The sequence below is a fragment of the Mustelus asterias genome, unplaced genomic scaffold, assembly GCF_964213995.1.
Source record: "Mustelus asterias unplaced genomic scaffold, sMusAst1.hap1.1 HAP1_SCAFFOLD_290, whole genome shotgun sequence".
Taxonomy (NCBI): Eukaryota; Metazoa; Chordata; class Chondrichthyes; order Carcharhiniformes; family Triakidae; genus Mustelus; species Mustelus asterias.
Window position 1 is genome coordinate 206,638 of NW_027590255.1, and position 23,097 is coordinate 229,734.

The following is a 23,097-nucleotide window of genomic DNA, read 5'->3' on the forward strand; positions in this document are numbered from 1 at the left end:
TTCAACTGTCTGTTCGACGACATCAGAAATTGCCAGATGGGAACGGGGAATAGTTGCTGCAGCAATGTCTCTGTGGCACAAAGAATTGCATTTTTGATTTGATTTCATTTGATTTATTATTGTCACATGTGTTAACATACAGTGAAAAAGTATTGTTAAAGTATTGTTTCTTGTGCACTATATAGACAAGGCATACCATTCATAGAGAAGGAAACAAGAGAGTGCAGAATGTAGTGTTACAGTCATAGCAAGGGTGGAGAGAAAGATCAACTTCATGCAAAGTAAGTCCATTCGAGGTAAGTCTGTGAGTTCGGAAGTTCAGGATCCAGTCGCAGAGGGAGGTGCTGAGGCCCAGGCCACAGAGTTTGGAGATGAGTTTCGTGGGAATAATGGTGTTGAAGGCTGAGCTGTAGTCAATAAATAGGAGTCTGACAGAGGTATCCTTGTTATCTAGGTGTTCCAGGGTTGAGTGCAGGGCCAGGGAAATGGCGTCTGCTGTGGACCTGTTGCGGCAGTGGGTACCAGCATGTTAGACTGCTAGTCATTGTCTTGTGAAATGTTCAAAGGTTGTGGGTCCGAATCTCATCGGAGTCAGCTTTCTGGGTAAAATTTGAAGAAATTAGGAACTGGTGTGTCAATCTTCTCAGAGAAGCGAAACTGCCGCCTCGAACTTGGAGGACATTCGGCCCATAAAGCCTACACCCACAACAATCCCACCCAGAATGAATCCCCGTGACCCCATATGTTTACCATGCTAATCCCCCTGACACTAAGGGGCTATTTAGCATGGCCAAACTAGCTAATATAGCACTAATCGGCTGACCTGCCGATTCTGGAAAGACAAAATTTGCCACTGGCGTCTGCTTTGGAGCTTCTGAAACCACATGTTGACATGGTGGCAAACTCGTGTCCAAAGCGGGTGCCCTGATTTGAATTGACTGTCAGATCGAGTTTCTCAGAGGATGAGAATTATGGGAATATAGAATTGTTCTGGACTATTCTCTCAAGCTTGTGTGTTCAAACTTCATCTTGGTTCCGTGAACCTCAAAACACTGAACGAACCATCACCGACGAGGATGGGATTCGAACCCACGCGTGCAGAGCACAATGGATGAGCAGTCCATCGCCTTAACCACTCGGCCACCTCGTCACGCAATGACTTCTCACCAAGCTTTGACAAAGGGCTCGAAATGTCTGGGCTTGAAATGTCAGCTCTTTTCTCTCCTTGCGGATGCTGCCAGACCTGCTGAGATTTTCCAGCGTTTTCTCTTTTGACTTCTCACCAAACCAGGGTGTTTTAACACCCGTAACAAAGAACATATTTCTCCCACAGGATAATGCTGTGTTGCTGCTTTCTTGTTAATCCGGTTCGCTGCTACTCTTCCATTCGATGTGTAACCACAGAAAGTAAAGAGGGAGACAGTTCCATTCCCTGGTCCCAGTTTGATTTTGAATTCATCGAACATAACCCGGATGTAAAATGCAGCAAGCAGTCTGAGCTTGTGGCGCAACGGTAGCGCGTCTGACTCCAGATCAGAAGGTTGCGTGTTCAAATCACGTCAGGCTCATGATGCTTTTCTGCGTCGGATTTTGTATCTGGGTAAAATTGGTATCTTGGTAAAGTTGATTGTTTGCAATTGTTCCCGAAATGACAAATTTCAAAACGATGGTAGAAATGATATTTTAGGGATGCTTCCGGTTCGCATGCTCAGTTTTGTTTTTGCACAGTTTTATATCTGAAACAATGTGTCAGAGTTGTGAGGCGTTCATTGCTTGTAAAATTAAAGCAAGGTCCACAGACTTAGATGTTTCTATGGGTCATCAAAGGAGAGAGCTGACGGGTGGTGAGTTAACAGGATGATTCACACCTCAGGAGAGGAGCAAGGCTAAGAAGAATCTCAACCGACACAGGAATTGATCCCCTGTTTTTGGCTGAATAAGCTATCCAACCAACTGAGCTAAACAGTTATTTGATGAAAGGACAACTCTCCGAAAGCTCATGCTACCAAATAAACCTGTTGGACTTTCACCTGGTGTTGTGAGACTACTTCCTGTGAACCTGGGACATATGCGCTGTGTTCCCAGTTAATGAAAATCAAGATGATGAAACAAATTTACTGTCGAGAAAACCCAGATTTACCTTTGGGCAGCAGCCGAATGTTACTATTTGATGTTAGTGAGAACATGATAGCAGATGATGGTTTCGATCCATCGACCTCTGGGTTATGGGTCCAGCCACTCTGCCTCGAAACATTGCCGCTTCCTGTCTATTCCTGTTGCGTGGGTGAGAGGAAACTATTCATTGTATTTGTATTTCAAACAAGACCCACGTGTTGGGAAGCGCACCCTGGCTGGACAATAACACTTAACATCAGCCCGAATCAAACAGACTGAGAAAGACACACAGAGAAGCAGTAAGAGATGATCAGGACACACACAGAGCGATAGACAGAGAAGGTACCGAACAAACGAACAAGATACTGAGATGGAACAACTGATTATGTTTGAAAAGGGATCTTCTGTTACACAAAGATAGACCTTGTTTTAAAATTAATTTCATGTAAGTGTAACTGCACTCTCTGCTGTGTAACTGTTCTCTCTGTTGTGAAACTGTGTCTCTGCCGTTGACAGATCTTTGCTGTGGTTGTGTCAAATTCATCCCTGTTGTGTAAATATATTCATAAGACATGGGAGCAGAATTATGCCACTTGGCCCTTTGAGTCTGCTCCACCATTCAATCATATATTTTTCTCATCCTCATTCTCCTGCCCTTTCCCCATAACCCATGATTCCCTTATTAATCAAGAACCTATCTACTTCTGTCTTAAAGACACTCAATTACCTGACCTCCACAGCCTTCTGCAGCAACGTGTTCCACAGATTCACCACTCTCTGGCTGAAGAAATTCCTCCTCACCTCTGTTTTAAAGAATCGTCCCTTTTGCCTGAGGTTGTGCCCTCTGTTTCTAATTTTTCCTACGAGTGAAAGCATCCTCTCCACACCCACTCTATCCGGGCCTCGCAATATCCTGTAAGTTTCAATAAGATCCCCCCTCATTCTTCTAAACTCCAAGGAATACAGATCCAGAGTCCTCAACTGTTCCTCATACGACAAGCTCTTCATTCCAGGGACCATTCTTGTGAACCTCCTCTGGGCCCTTTCCAAGGCCAGCACATCCTTCCTTAGATATGGGGCCCAAAACTGCTCACAATATTCCAAATGGGGTCTGACCAGATTCCCAGTGATGTAAATATGAGCCATCTTGAGCTGAATTTTTTTTTTCTGTTCTGCAAAGGTGTTTCTTGTTGTGTGAAATGTTCTCTGTTGTTCAGTGAAGATGTTTTCTGTGGGAAAACAATCAACAGGAATTTCAAGGCCGCCATTTCTGAGGCTTGGTTTCAAGTCCAGACTTATTTCGGCTGAATGGCCTACTCCTGTTTCTGTTTTTGATCAATAATTCTGTGTATCAAATCAGTTAATTTAAATTTCACCAGCTGCCATGGTGGGACTTACTCCATGCCTCCAAAGATCAGTGCGGGCCTCTGGTTTACCAGCCCAGTGACATAACCTTTCATCCCTGCAAACAAAAACACTTCATTCAGCTCATTATTAAACCTCGTCCTGAGGAAATTAGAATTACCTCCACAGGATTTCAATCACCCAATCAATACAAAGCATTTTGCTCCAGTTGGGAACATCAATGATTTATCCAGATCAAACAGATATTGTGGAATTGTTCAGAGCTAAGATTATTTTAGAATTGAATTAATAAAATAACAAGGACGTACATTCTGAGAAAGCACCCTGCAATGTTTGGAAGAAAATGTGGATTTAATATGATGTGGGAGATCGGTTCCCAGGAAGCTCCACAGAAACGACCGTGACAGAACTCAAACCTGCAATTTTCTGATATCATTACTACAAACACCAAAGTCAGACACTTTATCCATAAGGCCACGCAGTCGGCTCATAACTACTGCAACCTGATGTTAGTACCATGTGAATAAATACTGTGAAAATATTCTTTTTGTTCTATCTCTTGATGATCCACTGATTCCTAGATCCCTGAAAATACAAGGGAAAGCTCCAGCTGCCGTACATTGTATTTTTTGATGATAAAAGAGCCTTTCACTCTGTGAGTTGCGAAGCTTCATGAAACATGAGTGATGGAGTATTAATGTATGATTATAAGAGCAGCAAGACAATGTTGGAGCTGTACAAAACTTTGGTGAGGTCATAGTTGGAGCACTGAGTGCAGTTCTGGTCAAATCACTGGAGAAAGGATATGATTGTACTGGAGAGGGTGCAGAGGCCATTCACCAGGATGTTGACTGGGATGGAGAATTTGAACTATGAAGAGAGACTATATCGACTCACGTCATTTTCTTTACAGCAGAGAAGGCTGAGGGGAGACCTGATTGAGGTGTATAAGATTATGAGGGTTATGGAAAGGGTGGATAGGAAGCAGCTGTTCCTCTTAGTTGCAGGGTTGGTTCCAAGGAAGCAGAATTTTAAGGTGAGGGGCAGAAAGTTTAGAGGGGATTTGAGAGAAACATTTTTTCATCCAAAGCATGGTCAGAGTCTGAATTGCAATGCCTGGAAAGGTAGTAGAGGTGGGAAAACTCACTAATTTTATAAAGTATGTGGACGAACACTTGAAATGTCATTACTTTCAATGCTACGAGCCAAGTGCTGGAAGGTAGGAATACTTGTAGATTTAATGTAGGTTTGTTGGTGCAGACTTGATGGGTCAAAGCGCCTCTTCTGTACTGTATGACTCTTGCTTTTATCCTCAGACTTGGCTTCTCATGGACATGTGTCACCACCTTCTCCCCATGGTGGTACAGTGGTTAGCACTGCTGCCTCACAGCACCAGTGACCCGGGTTTGATTCTCGGCTTGGATCACTATCTGTGCAGTGTCTGCACGTTTCCCTGTTTCTGCGTGAGTGTTCTCCGGGTGCTCCATTTTCCTCCCACAGTCCGAAAAATGCACTTGTTAGGTGCATTGACCATGTTAAATTCTCCCACAGTTTATCCGAACAGGCGCTGGAGTCTGGCGACTAGGGAATTTTCACAGTAACTTCATTGCAGTTTTAATGTACGCCTACTTGCGATGTTAATAAATGAACCTAAAACACTCCACAAATACATGCAGTCAGTGATCCTAACCCAGTGGACCAATACAAACCCCGTTCAGTAAAAACTGCAGCCAAACAAGGTTGTGTCATTGCACCAATTCTCTTTTCCATTTTCCTCACTGCAACACTGCACCTGTTCAGCCTGCACCGTCCTGATGAGAAAGACAAAATCCCGCTTCAGTAATTGAGCTCCAGGCTGCAGGGAAAGCTTGTGTGGGTGCTAACTCAGAAACTTAGCCCCAGCTCACTGAGCATTCCTTCTGAGAAGCAGATGAGACTTTAGTTTGCAACATGCAGAAAACTAAAGATCATTTCCACCATTCCCGACTCGGAAACACCCCCAGAAACAGCATCTCCACATCATCGATTCACTCCACCAGTGATGGCTGTGCTTTCAATTCTCAGGGACTCAGCTCCAGAATTCCCTCTCTCAACCTCACTGCCTCCATCTTCCTTTCCCCTCCTTTCATTTCTATCGCGTTTCCTACATTTATTTCCTCCTTCCTTTCCCCCGAGTTCTACTGCTCTCACGCTCTGACTTTCACCAATCCTGTTGTTGCTTTAACTATCGTAAGTAAATTAGAGTTGTACAACGGTAATTCTAATAGCGGTTCCGCTTTAAGGATTCTTTACCCGTCTCCAGCTGTCTGATTTCTCATTGGTTTGAGCCTCGGATCGAATTGTATGACGCAATGACGCTGGGCTGAGAGTGACGTTGCTGGAGCCGAACAACAGCGCCGCATTCCGATTGGTGTATGTGTTACAGCGACGTTCTTCGATTGGTTCAGGCCGATGTCAATCGTGATGTGGGCGGGTGTTGTTTGGAGCATGTCGCTCTATTGGTCAAGATTAAAACGTCATTTCCATTGTTCGCGCACATTTCAGACAGACTGAGCTCACTGATTGGATGATGCAGCCATCACTCAATCAGCGCAGAGTGTCTATTGGATAACAGAAATGACTCAATTTCTGATTGGTTTTCTCAGCTGTCGGTCACAGGTCGGTGACTGTGATTGGACAGAGGGCGGGGGTACACACTGGTCCCATCAGACACCGGGCGGCGGTAAATGTCCGGCCAGTGGCTTCAGTCCCCGGGCCCGGATCCTGAGCCGGCGGTGGGGCTTCGAATGGGGGAAGGATTTTGGCAGCGGGAATCCCGCCCCGCCCGGCTGTCAATCCGCAGCTCAGGGTTTCGAATGGCGGCTTCCTGTGTAAACATGTCACGCTGCAGCTCCCCAGTCTCGGCGCTGCAAACCCCGTCACACCAATCAGCACAGAGACTGGGATCTTCCTGTGTTCTTGTGTGGGGCGCAGTGCCACACCGGGTGAGAGAACCTCACTCTGCATCGGCCAGGGAGAAATACTGGGATCTTCCAGTGCCCTGTGTCTGGGGCCAGGGCTTGGTTACTCTCAGTGGGTCTCCCTCATTGTTTGGTTCTAATTGCAGCCTCTCTCTCTCTTGCAGTCAGTCTGGGTGCTCCTGACTGAGCAGAATGGCCTGATCTCACCACACACATTGAGATGGGGGAGCTGCCGCCCGAGACGAAGATGATTGAGAACTCTAGCTTTCTCTACACTCGTTTCCTGAGGCCCAGCCCTACATTCATCATTAGTTTCCTCAGGTTGTCAGGTACATTAACATCTTCATCTGCTGTGAACACTGACCTGACAGTGGGAAGGTATTGGAGCAGGATGGTGCAGTCAACTATGTCAATAGTGGGGGACAGGTGGAGAGATTGTTCAGCTGGGTAAGATGGCACTCCCCAGTTCCATTCTTCTCTTTCTGGTCTTAAGCACAACATCACCCGCAATGGTTTCTCTTCCCACTCCTGTGCTGTTACCTCCCGAATCCCCCAAGGATCTATCCTTGGCCCCCCACAAGGTGCATTGACTCTGTTCCACCATTCAGTTCGATCATGACTCATTTATTTATTTATCTTGATTGCCGTACAGTCACAGTATTAAAAACAAGAACAGCAACAACATCAGACAATACATAAATAGAAATCACACTATGTTTCTGACAGGTTTTCCAAAAGTCACTGCATTTTCAGCATTCACCACAGAATCAGGCAACGCTTTTGAAATATCAACAATTCTATGTGGGATAAACAAATTGACTATTGAGACATGAACCAAATTTCTGTAGTTTATTATGACACACAAAATACAGTAACTGTGAGTAAAGAACTTTTCAAGCTTGGGTAGTAAGGCCATGTATCACAGAATATTACAGTGCAGAAGAGGCCCTTCGACTCATCGAGTCTGCACCGATGCATGAAATGCTCTGACCTGGGCACCTAATCCCACTTGCCAGCACTTGGCCCATAGCCTTGAATGTTATGGCATGCAAAGTACTCATCCAGGTACTTTTTAAAGGATGTGAGGCACCCCGCCTCCACCACTTTCCCAGGCAGTGCATTCCTGACTGTCACCACCCTCTGGGTAAAATATTTTTCCTCAACTCCCCCCTAAACCTCACACCCCTCACTTTTAACTTGTGTCCCCTCGTAACTGACCCTTCAACTAAGGGGAACAGCTGCTCCCTATCCACCCTGTCCATTCCCCTCAATCTTAAACACCTCAATCAGGTCGCCCCCTCAGTCTTCTCTGCTTCAACAAAAACAACCCAAGCGTATCCAACCTCTCTTCATAACTTAAATGTTCCATCCCAGGCAGCGTCCTGGTAAATCTCCTCTGCACCCCCTCCAATGCAGTGACATCCTTTCTATAATGTGACAACCAGAACTGCACGCACAATTCCAGCTGTGGCCTCACCAAAGCTCTATACATCATGACCTCTCTGCTTTTGTAATCTATACCCCGATTGATGTCTCTGGAGAGGGAGCATGCGGTGTCCACGGGCGCGGTTGACGCCTTCTGCGACCGCTGGGCGCCGCAGGGGCTGGGGTGTATTATCGACCCCAATAATCACCTTTTGGTTTGATGTTTTAAGTTTTCTTTCGACTTTGTTTTTGATTCGGGCTGTTCCCCCTTCCTTTTGGGGAGTTGCCCCTCTTAATTTGTCCCTGAGTTAGTTTATTAAGTTGGTACCTTAAAAGAGATACCTGATAAGTCTTTCCTAAGTAAATTTGATTTTGTATAATTGGTTGGTACACAAAAAGAGGTACCCCGATTGATAAAGGTGAATGTGCCATACGCCTTTTTCACCACACTATTCACCTGCCTTTCCGCCTTCAGAGATCTATGAACAAACACGCCAAGGTCCCTTTGTTGTTCGGAACTTCCCCGTACCAGACCTTTCATAGAGTACTTCCATGTCAAATTAAAATGTATCAATTTATAAACTTGAACTGAACCATAAATCAGCCTTCTCTAAAGATTGCAATCCAAAATCTCTTAATCCCTCATAAAATATTCCCCACATTCCTTCCATTTTCCTGGTAACTTGTCTTTGCAATCTATGAGCTGTATTTCTCTTTGAAAATGTGGATTCCAAGCTGTGGGTTCAGGCTCCAGATGTGGGCGAGTGGCAGCTTATAGTGTTTCAGATCTTCGGTTTCAACCCCATTTTACTCCTTGATTTTTTGAGAAACCAAAGTTTGTCCATTTCAGCCTTAACTGTCAGAGAATCCTTACAGTGCAGATGAAGGCCATTTGGCCTATCGAGTCTGCACCGACTCTCTGACACAGCATCTCAGCCAGAACCTATCCTGGTAACCCCACATATTTATCCTGCTAATCCCCCTAACCAATACATTTGGGACACTAAGGGGCAATCCAGCATGGTCAATCCACTTAACATTTGGAGCATGTGAGGAAACGCAAACAAGGGGAGGATGTGCAAACTTTACACAGACAATCACCCAAGGTGGAATTGAACCTGGGTCCCTGGAACTTTGATACAATATCTGAGTGTGGGATTTACTCACTCTCCGATACAGTGTGTGTGTGTGTGGCATTTACTCACTCTCTGATGCAGTGTGTGAGTGTGGCATTTACTCACTCTCTGATACAGTGTGAGTGTGTGGCATTTACTCACTCTCTGATACAGTGTGTGAGTGTGGCATTTACTCACTCTCTGATACAGTGTGAGTGTGTGGCATTTACTCACTCTATGATACAGTGTGTGTGTGTGGCATTTACTCACTCTCTGATACAGTGTGAGTGTGTGGCATTTACTCACTCTATGATACAGTGTGTGAGTGTGGGATTTACTCACTCTCTGATACAGTGTGAGAGTGGGGGATTTACTCACTCTCTGATACAGTGTGAGAGTGGGGGATTTACTCACTCTCTGATACAGTATGTGAGTGTGGGATTTATTCACTCACTGATACAGTGTGTGTTAGGGTGTGAAGGTGAGGATCATTATCTTTTAGTCTCAGGGACTATGTGACTGATGGAGTCATTCTGTCTGTGGTAGTGTTGGAGACTCATTGTGTATTTGCCAGTTAGTGGGGGCTGAGAGTGAGTGCAGGATTCATTCACTCCCTGGGATGATATGCCAGTTTGGGATTAATGTTGTAGCTGTCCTTCTCGGCCACTTTGAGGGGGCTGGGTTTATTCTGTACCTATCAGTCTTTGTAACCATCTGTGAGATTCATCCTGTATTTGTCAGTCTCTGGCAGTGTGAATCAGTGTGATATTGATTGGATATCTTTCAGTCTGTGGCATTGAGTGTGCTCCGCTGCTCAATATGATAGTGGAATTCAGTCTGTATCTGTCAGCTACTCGCATTGAATGGGAATGTGGAGATCATTCTCAAAATCTGGGAATCTTTGACACCAATTCTGCATCTGTTTAACTTCAGTGCTGTTTGTGAGAGTGGGATTAATTCTGTCAGTCGGTGGTACTGTCTGAGAGATTGGGATCAATTGTCAGGGCCCTGCATATAATTATATGCTGCCTCTGGCCTGTGTAAGTGAGACACATTGTTATATATGAGGAACTTCAGTTATTGAGATAAACTGGTGAAGTTGGGACCACGTTCCTTGGAGCAGAGAAGGTTGAGAGGAGATTTGATAACAGTATTCAGAATCATGAGGAGTCTGGACAGAGTTGACAGAGAAAAACTGTCCCCATTGTTGGATGGGTTGAGAAGCAGAGGGAACAGATTTAAGGGAATTGGGAAAGGGAGGAATGGATACATGAGGAGAAACTTTTTCATACAGCGAGTGGTTATGGTCTGGGATGTGGGGCCTGACAGTGCATGAGAGGCAGCTTCAATCGAGGCCTTCAAGAAAGAATTGGATTATTGCCTGAAAATGAAGAATGTGCAGAGATGTGGGAAGAAGGCGGATGAATGGCCCGAGGTGTGTTACTCACTTGGAGAGCCAGAACTTGACAGGCCAAAAATCCTCTTTCAGTCGTGTAACAAGTGTGTCTCTCTGTGAGTTTGACTATGTTGATTACGCATATCAGATTCTGGTGCTGTATGTGAATGTGGAATTCATGCTGTGTCTGTCAGGATCTGGTGCTGGATGTGAGTGTGGGATTATTTTAGTATAATTCAGTGATCCTCCGTGGGAATGTGGAAAACCCGTTTGAAAATGTGGGTCTGTAACTCCCACTCTTTAATAGCTGTGTGGTGTTAGAATGTGACAACTTTGATTGGATGTAATGGGACTATTGTGAACAAGATGTAAGGGTCAGCTGAGCCAGTGAACCATGGAACCAATTAGAGTGATGTAATAGTCAGCTGACCAGCTGATTCTCTATAAATAAGGAACTGTGCAGAATTTTGGAGAGCTTGGATTGGCCCAGGCGAGACCCCAAGTTTGGAGTAACGATGCTTCTTTATCAAACCCTTTCTTTGATTTATAAGTTGGAGTAAGTTTTGTTGTATTTTCATTAGCTGCATTTTGAAGAGTTCCTTCTGAAGAAACATGTGCTGTTTGTGCACATTCGGCAGTCTATGTGGGTTTGTGATGATTTCTGACCATGTCAGTGGAACCATATATGTGTGTCAGATTGATTAGTGTCATTCAGGATCAGGTTCTGTCAGTGAGTTCAGTAACAGTCTGTCTCTGTCAGTGTCTGGTAATGAACATGTGCTCGAGAATGATTCTGAATCTGTCGTCTCTGCTGCTCTGACAGTGTGGGATTCATTACATAACCTCAGGCTCTGTGACTGTTTAACAATCTGAGTTCATTCCACGTTGAAATTTCAGCACAGAAACAGACCATTAATGCTGTGGGTTTTAATGGAATTATTGAGAATTTGGCCGAGGATTAAATCACTTTCTATTTGAACACAATTGGGAAGGACCATGGATCTTTTCATCTCACAATCGTTGCAAAGTGAAAGAAAGTGTTATTCAAATTTTATTAATCAAATTGATGCTTTCATCATTCACTCTGGTTGTAAGAACTTTATACTTGAATGTTGAGCTTAGCTTTCACTGTTAGAATATAATATCTGCCATACACTGTATGAGGCATCAGGTTGGGTATGTGATCTGTATCTCAATCTGTCCTCATCAAATTTATATGTATTCTTATTTTAATGATCACAGTTGGTGTCTCAGGTTATCCTATCATTCAGTTGTATCTGGTATTTAACTTAATTCCAGCCAATGCTGCAATATTTTAGGACTGACACATTGACAATCTGATAGTGGGTGAGAATTTGGACTGGGATTTATGTATCTCTCTGTCAGTGGTACTGAGTTGGGGTGACATGGAAACAATGTCTGTCTCTCCTGCTCTGACTGATTGTGGATTAAAAATATATCTCTGGAACCACATCCAGTCCATGCTGGTTCTCCATGCAACAATCCAGTCAGTCTCACTCCCCTGCTCTATCCCCAGAGCCCTATCAGTTTATTTCCCTCAAATGTCCATCCCAATTCATCTTTCAAACTATTCACCATCTCTGCTTCCACCCTCAGAGGCAGCGACTTCCAGGTTGTTACTCGCTGCATGAGAAGTTCTTCCACACACATTCCCTCTCTGTCTCATCCCAAAACCTTCAACTTGTGCCCCCCTGGTCCTTGTATTCTCAGCGAATGGGATCAGCATTTCTTTGTCTACTTGATCCACACCTGGAATAATCCTGTCCACCTCTATCAAATCTCCCCCTCAATCTGCTTTGCTCCAAAAATATCAACCCCAGCTTCTCCAACCTAACCTTGTGGCTAAAACCCCTCAATGCCGAAACCATTCTGGTAAATCTCCTCTGTACCCGCTGAAATATCCTCACATGTTTCCTCAAGTGTGCTGAGCAGAACTGGACTCAATACTCCAACTGTGGTCCATTCAAAGCTTTCTAAAGGCTCAGCATAACTTGCATGGTTCTGTACTCAATGCCTCTGTGTCCTCATGGAGAGGGTCACTCATGTGGATGGGGAGGGTCTGAACTCACCTGGCAGGGGGATGGACATCAGTGTATAGAAGTAGAAAGGAGGAATATCTGGAGAAAGAAGTAGTGCCATATAAGATCAGAGTAGATGAAGAAGGAATCTAAGAGGAATACAAGGACAGGTTTAGAATGCATGTGTGTAATCGCACAGTGTGGTGAATAAGGTTGGTGAGTTAGAAGCACAAATAGCCACATGGGAATACAATATACTGGCAATGATGACAATGTGGCTTAGAAATGGGGCGAACCGGGCGATTACTATTCAATACAATGTGAACAGAGAAGATGGAGAAGGGAAAAAGGGAGGTGTGGTGAGAAAGAGAGCAGCAAATCTGTAGGCAGATTATGCATTGCAGATACAGAATTAATTCTATTCTCACACAGACGGACAGGAAGTTTGACCACATGATCCAAGTGTCTGGAGGTTGTCACTTGAGTAACAGTGATCATTGTATCACAAGCTTGATATTAGCAAGGAACAATCTAAAGTAGCACTTCTGAATGGGAAGAAGACGAACTTCAACGGGAGGAGCTGGGATTGAGCCAGAGTAAAATGGAGCCAAAATCTGACAGGAAAAACTGTGACAGGACAATGGGTGATTTTTCAGGAGATGTTTCAGGTACGGACTTGGTACATTCCAATCAAGGTGAAAGGGAGGGGAACCAAAGCCAGGGCTGGATGATGAGGAAGATAGAAAATATAACGAAACAATGAAGAGGCCGCATGATGCATGTCAGAAGAATTCTTCAAGTGAGAACCGTTATAAAAAGAGAACAAGAAAATAAAGAACAGTACAGCACAGGAACAGGCCCTTCAGCCCACAAGCCTACGCCGAACACGTTGTACTATCGAGACCATCCACCTGTACCCCTCTATTCTCCACCTGTTCATATGTCTATACAGATAAGTCTTAAATGTCGCGAACATATCTGCCTCAACCAACTCACTTGGCAGTGCATTCCAGGCCTCCACCACCCTCTGTGTAAAAAAACTTCCCCGCACATCTCCACTTAACCTTTCCCCCCTCAGCTTGAACTTGTGCCCCCTTGTAATTGTCATTGTCAAAAAGCTTCCAACTGTTCACCCTATCTATATCCCTCATAATTTTATAAACTTCTATCAGGTCTCCCCTCAGCCTCCGTCTTTCCAGGGAGAACAATCCCATTTTATTTAATCTCTCCTTTTATAGCTAATACCTTCCATCCCAGGCAACATCCTGGCAAATTTTCTGCACTCTTTCCAAAGCCTCCACATTCCTCTGGTAGTGTGGTGACCAGAATTGAACACAGTATTCCAAATGTGGCCAAACCAACATTTTATGTAACTGTGACATAATTTGCCAACTTTTATACCCGATGCCCCGTCCAATGAAGGCAAGCAAGTCATATGCTTTCTTCACCATCTTTTCCACCTGTGCTGCCATGTTTAAGGATCTGTGGATCTGCACGCCCAGATCTCTCTGGGTGTCGATACTCCTTACGGCTCTGCCATTTATTTTATAGCTCCCATCTGAACTGGACCTACCAAAATGAATTACCTCGCATTTGTCCGGATTAAATTCCACCTGCCATTTCTCTGCCCAATTTTCCAGTCTAGCTATATCCTGCTGTATTCTCTGAACATCTTCATCACTATCCCCAACTCCAATCTTTGTATCATCCGCAAACTTGTTAATCAGTTCAGCTACGTTTTCTTCCAAGTCATTTATATATATTACAGACAGCAGAACACCTGCGGAACACCCCTAGTTACAGACCTCCATTCAGAAAAATACCCTTCCATCACTACCCTCTGTCTTCTGTGGTCAAGCCAGTTCTGAATCCATCTGGCTAGTTCACACCGATCCCATGTGATTTAATCTTTTGTACCAGCCTGTTATGAGGGACCTTTTCAAATGCTTAACTAAAGTCAAGGTAGACAACATCCACAGCACTTCCGTCATCAATCATTTTTGTCACCTCCTCAAAAAACTGAATTAAATGAATGAGACATGACCTCCCTCCTGCAAAACCATGCCGTCTGTCGCTAATGAGACCATTCAGTTCCAAATCCTCTCATTAAAAATCTTCCCCAACAGTTTCACTGTCATTGACGTCAAGCTCACCGGCCTATAATTAACCGGGTTATCCTTGCTACCCTTCTTAAATAATGGGAAAACATTAGCTATCCTCCAATCCTGTAGGACCTCACCTGTGGCCAACGAGGAAACAAAGATTTCTGTTAGAGGCCCAACAATTTCAAATTTTGTCTCCTTCAGAAATCTGGAATAGATGCCATCTGGTCCTAGGAGTTTGTCCACCTTAATGCTTTTTAATACACCTAACACTTCCTGCTTCATAATTTGTCCCAAAAGGCTTACATATCCCTCTGAGACACCACCAATCAACATGTCCCTCTCCTTTGTGAGTACCGATGCAAAGTACTCATGAAGGATCTCACCCATTTCCTTTGGTTCTACGCATTATTTCCCTCCTTCGTCCTTAAGTGGACCAACTCTTTCTCTAGCTACCCTCTTGTTCCTAATATCTGTACAAAATGCCTTGGGATTCTCCTTAATTCTGTCTGCCAAGGATATTTCTTGACCCCTTTTTGCCCTCCTATCTCCCTGTTTGAGTTCTTTTCTACTTTCCCTATATTCTTCAAGTGCTTCATCTGTTTTTAGTTGCCGAGGCCTCATGTATGTATCCTTTTCCTTTTTGATTAGATTCACAATTTCCCTGGTCATCCACGGTTCCCGAATCCTGCCTTTCCTGTCCTTCCTTTTCACAGGCACATTCCAGTCCTGCACTCTGATCAACTGCTCCTTAAAAGACTCCCACATGTCAGATGTGGATTTACCCTCAAAGAGCCTCTCCCAAACAACAGCCTCCAAATCCGGCCTAATCTGGTTGCAGTTAGCCTTCCCCCAATTTAGCACCTTTCACCCGAGGACAACACTCGCCCTTTTCCATCAGTATCTGATAGCTTCCGGAATTGTGATCACTGTCCGTTGCATGTTCCCTCACTGCAACTTTGATGACCTGGCTGGGCAAATTCCCGAGTACTAGGTCCAGTATAGCCCCCTTTCCAGTCGGACTAGTCACATATTGTTCCAAAAAACCTTCGACACTCTTAAATTCCTCACCATCCGACCCCAAGCACTAAGGGATTTCCAGTCAATATGAGGAAAATTAAAGTCTCCCACTACAACAAACCTTTTATTTCTACATCTGTCCAGAATCTGTTTATATATCCGTTCAACTTCCATGGGCTGTTGTGAGGCCTGTAGTACACCCCTATCATAGTGACTTCCCCCTTCCTGTTTCTGAGCTCTACCCACAGTGTCTCATTACATGATTCTTCCAAGTTGTCCTCCCTCTGTACAGCTGTAACATGTTCCCTCACCAGTATTGCAACTCCCACACCTCTTTAACCTTCCCCTCTGTCTCGCCTAAAACACTTTATATTCTGGAATATTTAGCAATCAGTCCTGTCCCTTTTTTAACCAAGTCTCCGTTGCTGCAACTACATCCAAGTTCTGCTCATGAATCAGGGCTTTAAGTTCATCTGTCTCACCCGTTATACTCCTTACATTGAAGCAGTTCAACTCGTGACCTCCAGGTCCACTGAGTTCGACCTCCCCCAGCCTGCTGTTCCTTTTAGCTCGCCTGGCCATAGTCCCACGTTCATCCGTACTGTTCTGATTTCCACTCCCTGCCACATTAGTTGAAACCGACCTGAACCATAGCAGCAAACCTCCCAGCCAGGATGTTGGTGCCCCTTCAGCTCAGGTGTGACCCGTCCTTCTTGGCCAGGCCCCACCTTCCCTGGAAGACATTCCAATGATCCAAAAATCTGAAGCCCTCCTTCCTGCACCAGCTCTTTTGCCACGTGTTCAGCTGCACTATCTCCCTGTTCTTAGCCCCACTAGCACGTGGCACAGGGAGTAATCCTGAGATTACTCTCCGAGAGGTCCTGTTTTTAATCTACCTAACTCCCTAAATTGCTGTTACTCTTTCTACCTATGTCATTCGTGACATCTGTCTGATTTCCCTCCTGTTTTGGGATGCTTTGTACCCACTCAGAGACATCCAGGACCCTGGCACCAGGGAGGCAAACTGCCATCCTGGAGTCTATAGAGTGAGAGTGTGGAATTCACTCTCTATCTGTCCATCTGTTACTGTATGTGAATGTGGAATTAACTAATTCCCGCTATCTGTCAATGTATACATGAGCACAATTCACTCTCTGTCAGTCTGTGTTACTGTGTTTCAGGATGGAATTACAGTGAATTTCTTCCTGTCAGTTTATTTGAGAATGGAATCAATTCTCTGATGTGTCAGCCTCTATTAGTGCAAGTCAGTGTGGAATTAACTCGATCAGTCAGTCTCTGTTCCTGTGTTTCAGTGTGCAATTACCTCTCTGTCTTATCCTGAGGGTTGATTTGCTTAGTTGGCCGGACAGCGGGGCTGTGATGCGGACCAACCCCAACAGCATGGGTTCAATTCCCGTACCAGCTGAGGTTATTCATGAAAGGGGAGAGCAGCCTATGGTCATCTGGGACTGTGCTGAATTTAGTTTTAACCTTTCTGTCCATCTTTGTTAGCATGTGTGAATATAGAATTAATTCTGTCTCTGTTACTCTCTATTACTGTATGTGAATGGGGCATTAACTCTCTATTCATCTCTGATTTGCATGTGAGGCTGGAAGTAACTATTCTTTATCCTTCACTGCAGTGAGGCATTAACACTGTCAATCTCTGTTACTGTACGTAGGAGTGGAATTGACTCTAAATCAATTCATAACAATTTATCTGCCAGTCCCTGTTACTGTATGGAAGTGGGTCACTGTCAGCTTCGCAAACTGAAGCGAGTGGAGAGACACAGGGATCAGTGCTGGGTTCTCAGCTATTTACAATCTATATTAACGACTCATGTGAAGGGACAGACCGTCACCAAATTTTCAGACAATAGATAGGTGGGAAAGCAGGTTGTGAGGAGGACACAGAGTCTGCAAAGGGATCTCTATAGGTTAAGTGAGTGGACACAAATTTGGCAGATGTTTTATACAATCTGAAAGAATGTGAGCACAATAAGGAGTCTCACAACACCAGGTTAAAGTCCAACAGGTTTATTTGGTATCATGAGCTTTCGGAGAGTTGCTCCTTCTTCAGGTGAATCTCATCTGATGAATGAGCAGTGCGCCGAAAGCTTGTGCTACCAAATGAACCATTTGGACTTTAACCTGGTGTTGTGAGACTTCTTACTGTGCCCATTCCAGTCCAATGCCGACATCTCCACATCGTGGGAAAATGTGAGGTTTTCCAGTTTAGTGGGAAGAATAGAAAAGTATAAAATATTCAAATAGAGAGAGACGGCAGAATGTTGCAGTGCAGATGGATTTGGCTGTCCATGTACACGAATCATAATAAGTTAATGAACAGGTTCAGCAAGTATTAGGAAGGCAAATGGAATGTTGATCTTTATTCCAAAGGGGCTGGAGTATAAAAGTAGGAAAGTCTTGTTACAACGACAGGGCATTGGTGAGACAACATCTAGAGTACTGTGTAAAGTTTTCATCTTCTTACTATCGGAGGGATATACTTGCATTGGAGGCAGTTCAGTGAGGATTCACTGGGCTGATTCCTGAGATGAAGGCGTTATCTTAAGAGGAAAATTTAAACAAGTTTGACCAATTCTCATTGGAGAAGAATGAGAGACGATTGTACAAAAACATACAAGATTCTGAGTGCCTTGACAGGATAGATGCTGAGGGGGATATTGCAATGTGTTGGGGAAACTAAAATTGAAGGCACAGTTTAAAGATAAAACATATCCAAATTAAGATGGCGATTAGGAGGAATTACTTCTTTTAATGGATCTTTACTTTTTGGCATTGAATAGATTCAATCCTGAGTTACACAGTTTTGATCTACAAGAGAATCAAGAGTTATGGGGACAGACACTGCAGTTGAGGCCACAATCAGATCAGCCATGATCTTACAGAATGGCAGAGCAGGCCTGATGGGCTGAATGGCCTTCTCCTGCTCCTTTTTCTTACGTTCTGATATTACTCTTTTTCTGTCAGTCTCTGTTACAGTATTTCAGTGTGGAATTAACTCAGTCTGATACTGCATATGAATGTGCCCATGTGAATCTGCCCAACACTTATTGTATGTCAGAGTGCAATGTCTCTATAACTGTACAAGACACAGTTAATGACCTTTGATCAGAAGTGTTTGGACCCTATTGCTCTCAGATGTTAAGGTTACGGTTAAACCCACCACTTTCTCCTGCTTTTGCACACCAAAGTCACTCTTTTAACAAGAACATACCTTCACAGAAACTGAGGGACTGAGTTCCACAAACAACATTCTGCCTGATTCAAGAGCTCTTCATTTGGCTCCTTCAAGCCTCGGTTTTCTGAGCAACAGCTGCAATATTTCACTGGTGGACACTGGGAATCCGAAACAAGATGAAAATTCTGCAAATACATAAATCAGGCAGCATTTGTGGAGAAAGAAACAGAGTTCACGTTTCAGCTCTCTGACAATCAGCCTGCAATAAAACAATTGTTGATACCGGCGAATGGCGACCACAGTTCCCACATGGGGAGGTAATGGTGTACTGGTATTATCGCTAAACTAGTGATCGAGAGATCCATTGTAATGCACTGGGACCTGAATATTATCACAGCAGAGAGTGACATTTGAACTCAATAAAAAGCTGGAATTAAAGGTCTAATGAAGGGCATGTTGTAAAAAACGCACTTGGTTCACTGATACCCATTGAGGGAAGCATATCTGCCCACATGTGACTCCAGACCCCCAGTATGTTTTTGACGCTTTAATGCCCCCTGAAATGGCCGAAGATGCCACTCAGTTCAAAGGTAATTAGTGCAATGAATGCTGGCCAAGCCAGTGACGCACACATCACATGAATGAATAAAATAATTCTCTGCACCCAGAAAGCGCTCTATCCCACACACTGACTTGCCCAGGCACTGAGAGTGGGCATGCTCCCCAGGATGTGGAGATGCCGGCGTTGGACTGGGGTAAACACAGTAAGAAGTTTAACAACACCAGGTTAAAGTCCAACAGGTTTATTTGGTAGCAAAAGCCACACAAGCTTTCGAGGCTCTGAGCCCCTTCTTCAGGTGAGTGGGAATTCTGTTCACAAACAGAACTTATAAGACACAGACTCAATTTACATGAATAATGGTTGGAATGCGAATACTTACAACTAATCCAGTCTTTAAGAAACAAAACAATGGGAGTGGAGAGAGCATCAAGACAGGCTAAAAAGATGTGTATTGTCTCCAGACAAGACAGCCAGTGAAACTCTGCAGGTCTGGAGACAATACACATCTTTTTAGCCTGTCTTGATGCTCTCTCCACTCCCATTGTTTTGTTTCTTAAAGACTGGATTAGTTGTAAGTATTCGCATTCCAACCATTATTCATGTAAATTGAGTCTGTGTCTTTATAAGTTCTGTTTGTGAACAGAATTCCCACTCACCTGAAGAAGGGGCTCAGAGCCTCGAAAGCTTGTGTGGCTTTTGCTACCAAATAAACCTGTTGGACTTTAACCTGGTGTTGTTAAACTTCTTACTATGCTCCCCAGGGGCAGCCGCGGTGCAATCGGTGCTGGAACTTTCCCCACTGCCACTTCTCTCCCATTCCACCAAGCTGCCTGTGTCCTTTTGAAGTTTCCCACTTTCCCCCTCACAGTTGCCAATGCCTCCAAGTTTGGTGGCGTGTGGAAATGTTGAGCTTGTGTCCTGTACACCAAGGTGTGTGTCATTAATATATATCAGGAAGAGCAGGGCTCCTAACACCGAGCCCTGGGGAACTCCACTGGAAACCTTCCTCCAGTCTGAGAAACAACCATTAACCACTGCTCTCTGTTTCCTCTCACTCACACTGTTCCATATGGGGCGGTGAGGATGGCCTCGCTGCACCATCCGCTTCATGGTGCCGTGCTCTCGCCGCCGGGCGCCTCTGCTCCGGCCTCTGACTCGGTATTACTGCGGCTGCGCGAGGCCTCGCCGACCTTCCGGGAGCCGCACCGCGCCTGCTCCGCGCAGCCACACGGTTCCCGGGGGCGCGGCCTAATAGAGCCTGCGCTGTGCGGACCATTCTGAATGAGATAGACGAAATTCACCCCCGCGCTGTATCCTGGGTTACACAGGCCACCATTGCATTGAATAAAACAGCACATGGAATTATATTTCAAATCATCCGCATTCCACCTGAGATTTGGTATCGCTTTGGAGCAATACTTCCTCTTGTCTAAAAGTTTAACCTCAAAATGTATTTCTATCTTATTTGTCCAATGACATTTTAAATTTACTGTTCATTCTGATTCGCTTGGATTACAGGCAATTTATTCAGGATCATAAGTCTCGCTGCCCAATGTAACGTCAAATATGTTCCCTGACGGTTTTCTTATTTTGTATCATTCACCAGGAATCTGTGCCGTTGGTTCACATAAATAATTTATTCCCAATTACTCTATTGAATCTGATCATGATTTTAATAACCTCTCAAAACTCCTCGGAATCTCAGCACTGACGCCAAATCGTATGAATGCAGGAAGTATGAATTAAATTTCGAAGTTCTGGAATTACATAACACGTCAGTGCTGCGGAGACAAACAAAGTTAATGGCGAATATTTCAGATCAATGTATTTTCATCAGAACTGGTGGATGTTAGAAATGTAAAACATTACAGGCAAATGGAGAGGAGAGAGGCTCATGTGAAAAGGAACAAAATGGAAGGTCTGTGACCGTTTGGACCAAACATGTTTTAAATAAGGAGAGTTAGTGACACAATCAAATGGGATAATCACCAGACACATAAACGTGGAAGAATCTGTATAGAGCAGAGGTGCTCTGAACTTCCTTGGAAGGGGCTTGGGGCTCCAAAAGCTTGTGTGGCTTTTGCCACCAAATAAACCTGTTGGACTTTAACTTGGTTTTGTTAAACTTCTTCATTGGAACACCAGCGAAGACCAAGGACAGAGTCATCATGTGAGAGTAAGACGCATAATGAAAATGACAGGCTGGCAGAAACTCTGATCAGAAATTGAATCATCCTTATGGCCTGGTTTGCAATGTTCCAACTGTGGGACATGGGAATGACACACTTGACAACACTGCCAGCCACAGAGGGTTGAGAGGATTGATTGAGGAAAGGGAAGAAATATCAGAAGTTCTTGAATGGAAGGTCGCATTATCTCTTGTCACAGTTCAGTGTTTCGATACATACAATGCAGGAGAAATAACTTTGTCAACATTTTTTTGTCCAATTTTTCAATGCTAATGATGGGTCGATTGAGTGACTGCAATGTGCTCTACATTGGGTAGATTGAGTGACTGTTTTGTGGAACACCTCCCATCAGTCCATAAACATCAACAAAGAACAAAGAAAATGACAGCACTGGAACAGGCCCATCGGCCCTTCAAGCCATCACCGACCATGCTGCCCGTCTGAACTAAAACCCCCTCCCATTCCGGACACCATAATCCTCTATTCCCATCTTCTGCATATATTTGTCAAGACGCCCCTTAAAAGTCGCTATCTTATCTGCTTCCACGACCTCCCCCAGCAGCGAGTTCCAGGCACCCACCACACTCTGTGTAAAAACACTTGCATTGTACATCTCTCTTAAACGTTGCCCCTTGCACCTTAAATCTATACCCCCTGGGAATTGACTCTTCTACCCTGGGAAAGTGCTTCTGAGGGTCCAATCCTGAACTGGAATCCTAAATCTAAACAAAGTAACCTCGGAAGGTATGAGGGGTGAATTTGCTAAAATAGGTTATGGATTAATAGATTCATCAAATGGCATGACGGTGGATAGGCAATGGCTAGTATTTAAGTCATAGTTGTATGCAATGAATGTAAACATAACAGGAAATTATTCGGAAAAAAAATTCTGAGGGACAAGATTTACTCACATTTCAGGGCGGCACGGTGGCACACTGGTTACCCTGCTGACTCGCAACTCCAGTGACCTGGGTTCAATTCCGGTCTTGTGTCCTTGTCTGTGCAGAGTCTGCATGTTCTTTCTGTGTTTGTGCAGGTTTCCTACAAGTACACCAATTTCCTCCCACAGTCCAAAAGACGTGCTGGTTAGGTGCAATGACCATACTAAAATCTACCTCAGGACCTGAACAGGCGCTGGAGCGAGGTGACTGGGGGATTTTCACGGTAACTTTATTGTGGTGTTAATGTAAGCCTACTTTTTACTAATAAATAATTGCTTCTTTCCTTGCATTATTCCTTTCTGGCACGAAAACATAACTGGTGAAGTGGTCCAAACATGGCGAGCAAAATAAATTAAATAGTATTGGATTCAAAGAAGAACTTAAGAACTTGGAGCAGGAATGGACCATTTGTCCCCTCGAGCCTGCTCCGCCATTCAATAAGATCATGGCTGATCTTTTCAGGAAAACTTCACACAAATGATCAGTCGGTGCATCCTCCTTTGTCTATGTGTGATCTTGTGTATCCTGACAGTCTCTCGCTGTTTTTGTGTGTATTTCTGTTATTGTTCCATTCTTGGTGTTTAGACAGTGGAGTTGTGCCGCTAGGCGGAGCTGCTGGGCACATTTGCTGTCATTAAACAGCAATACGAAAGTGATTTTTTT

The 23,097-nt window shown here is 44.3% G+C and overlaps 2 non-coding genes across 2 annotated transcripts; one reads left to right on the top strand and one right to left on the bottom strand.

The window, feature by feature from the left end:
• Positions 1–1,068: 1,068 nt before the first annotated feature.
• trnas-gcu (transfer RNA serine (anticodon GCU)) lies at positions 1,069–1,150 on the bottom strand. Its single transcript has one exon. It is a non-coding gene; the product is annotated as a tRNA-Ser (tRNA).
• Positions 1,151–1,496: 346 nt separating this feature from the next.
• trnaw-cca (transfer RNA tryptophan (anticodon CCA)) lies at positions 1,497–1,568 on the top strand. The gene has a single exon. It is a non-coding gene; the product is annotated as a tRNA-Trp (tRNA).
• Positions 1,569–23,097: the final 21,529 nt, after the last annotated feature.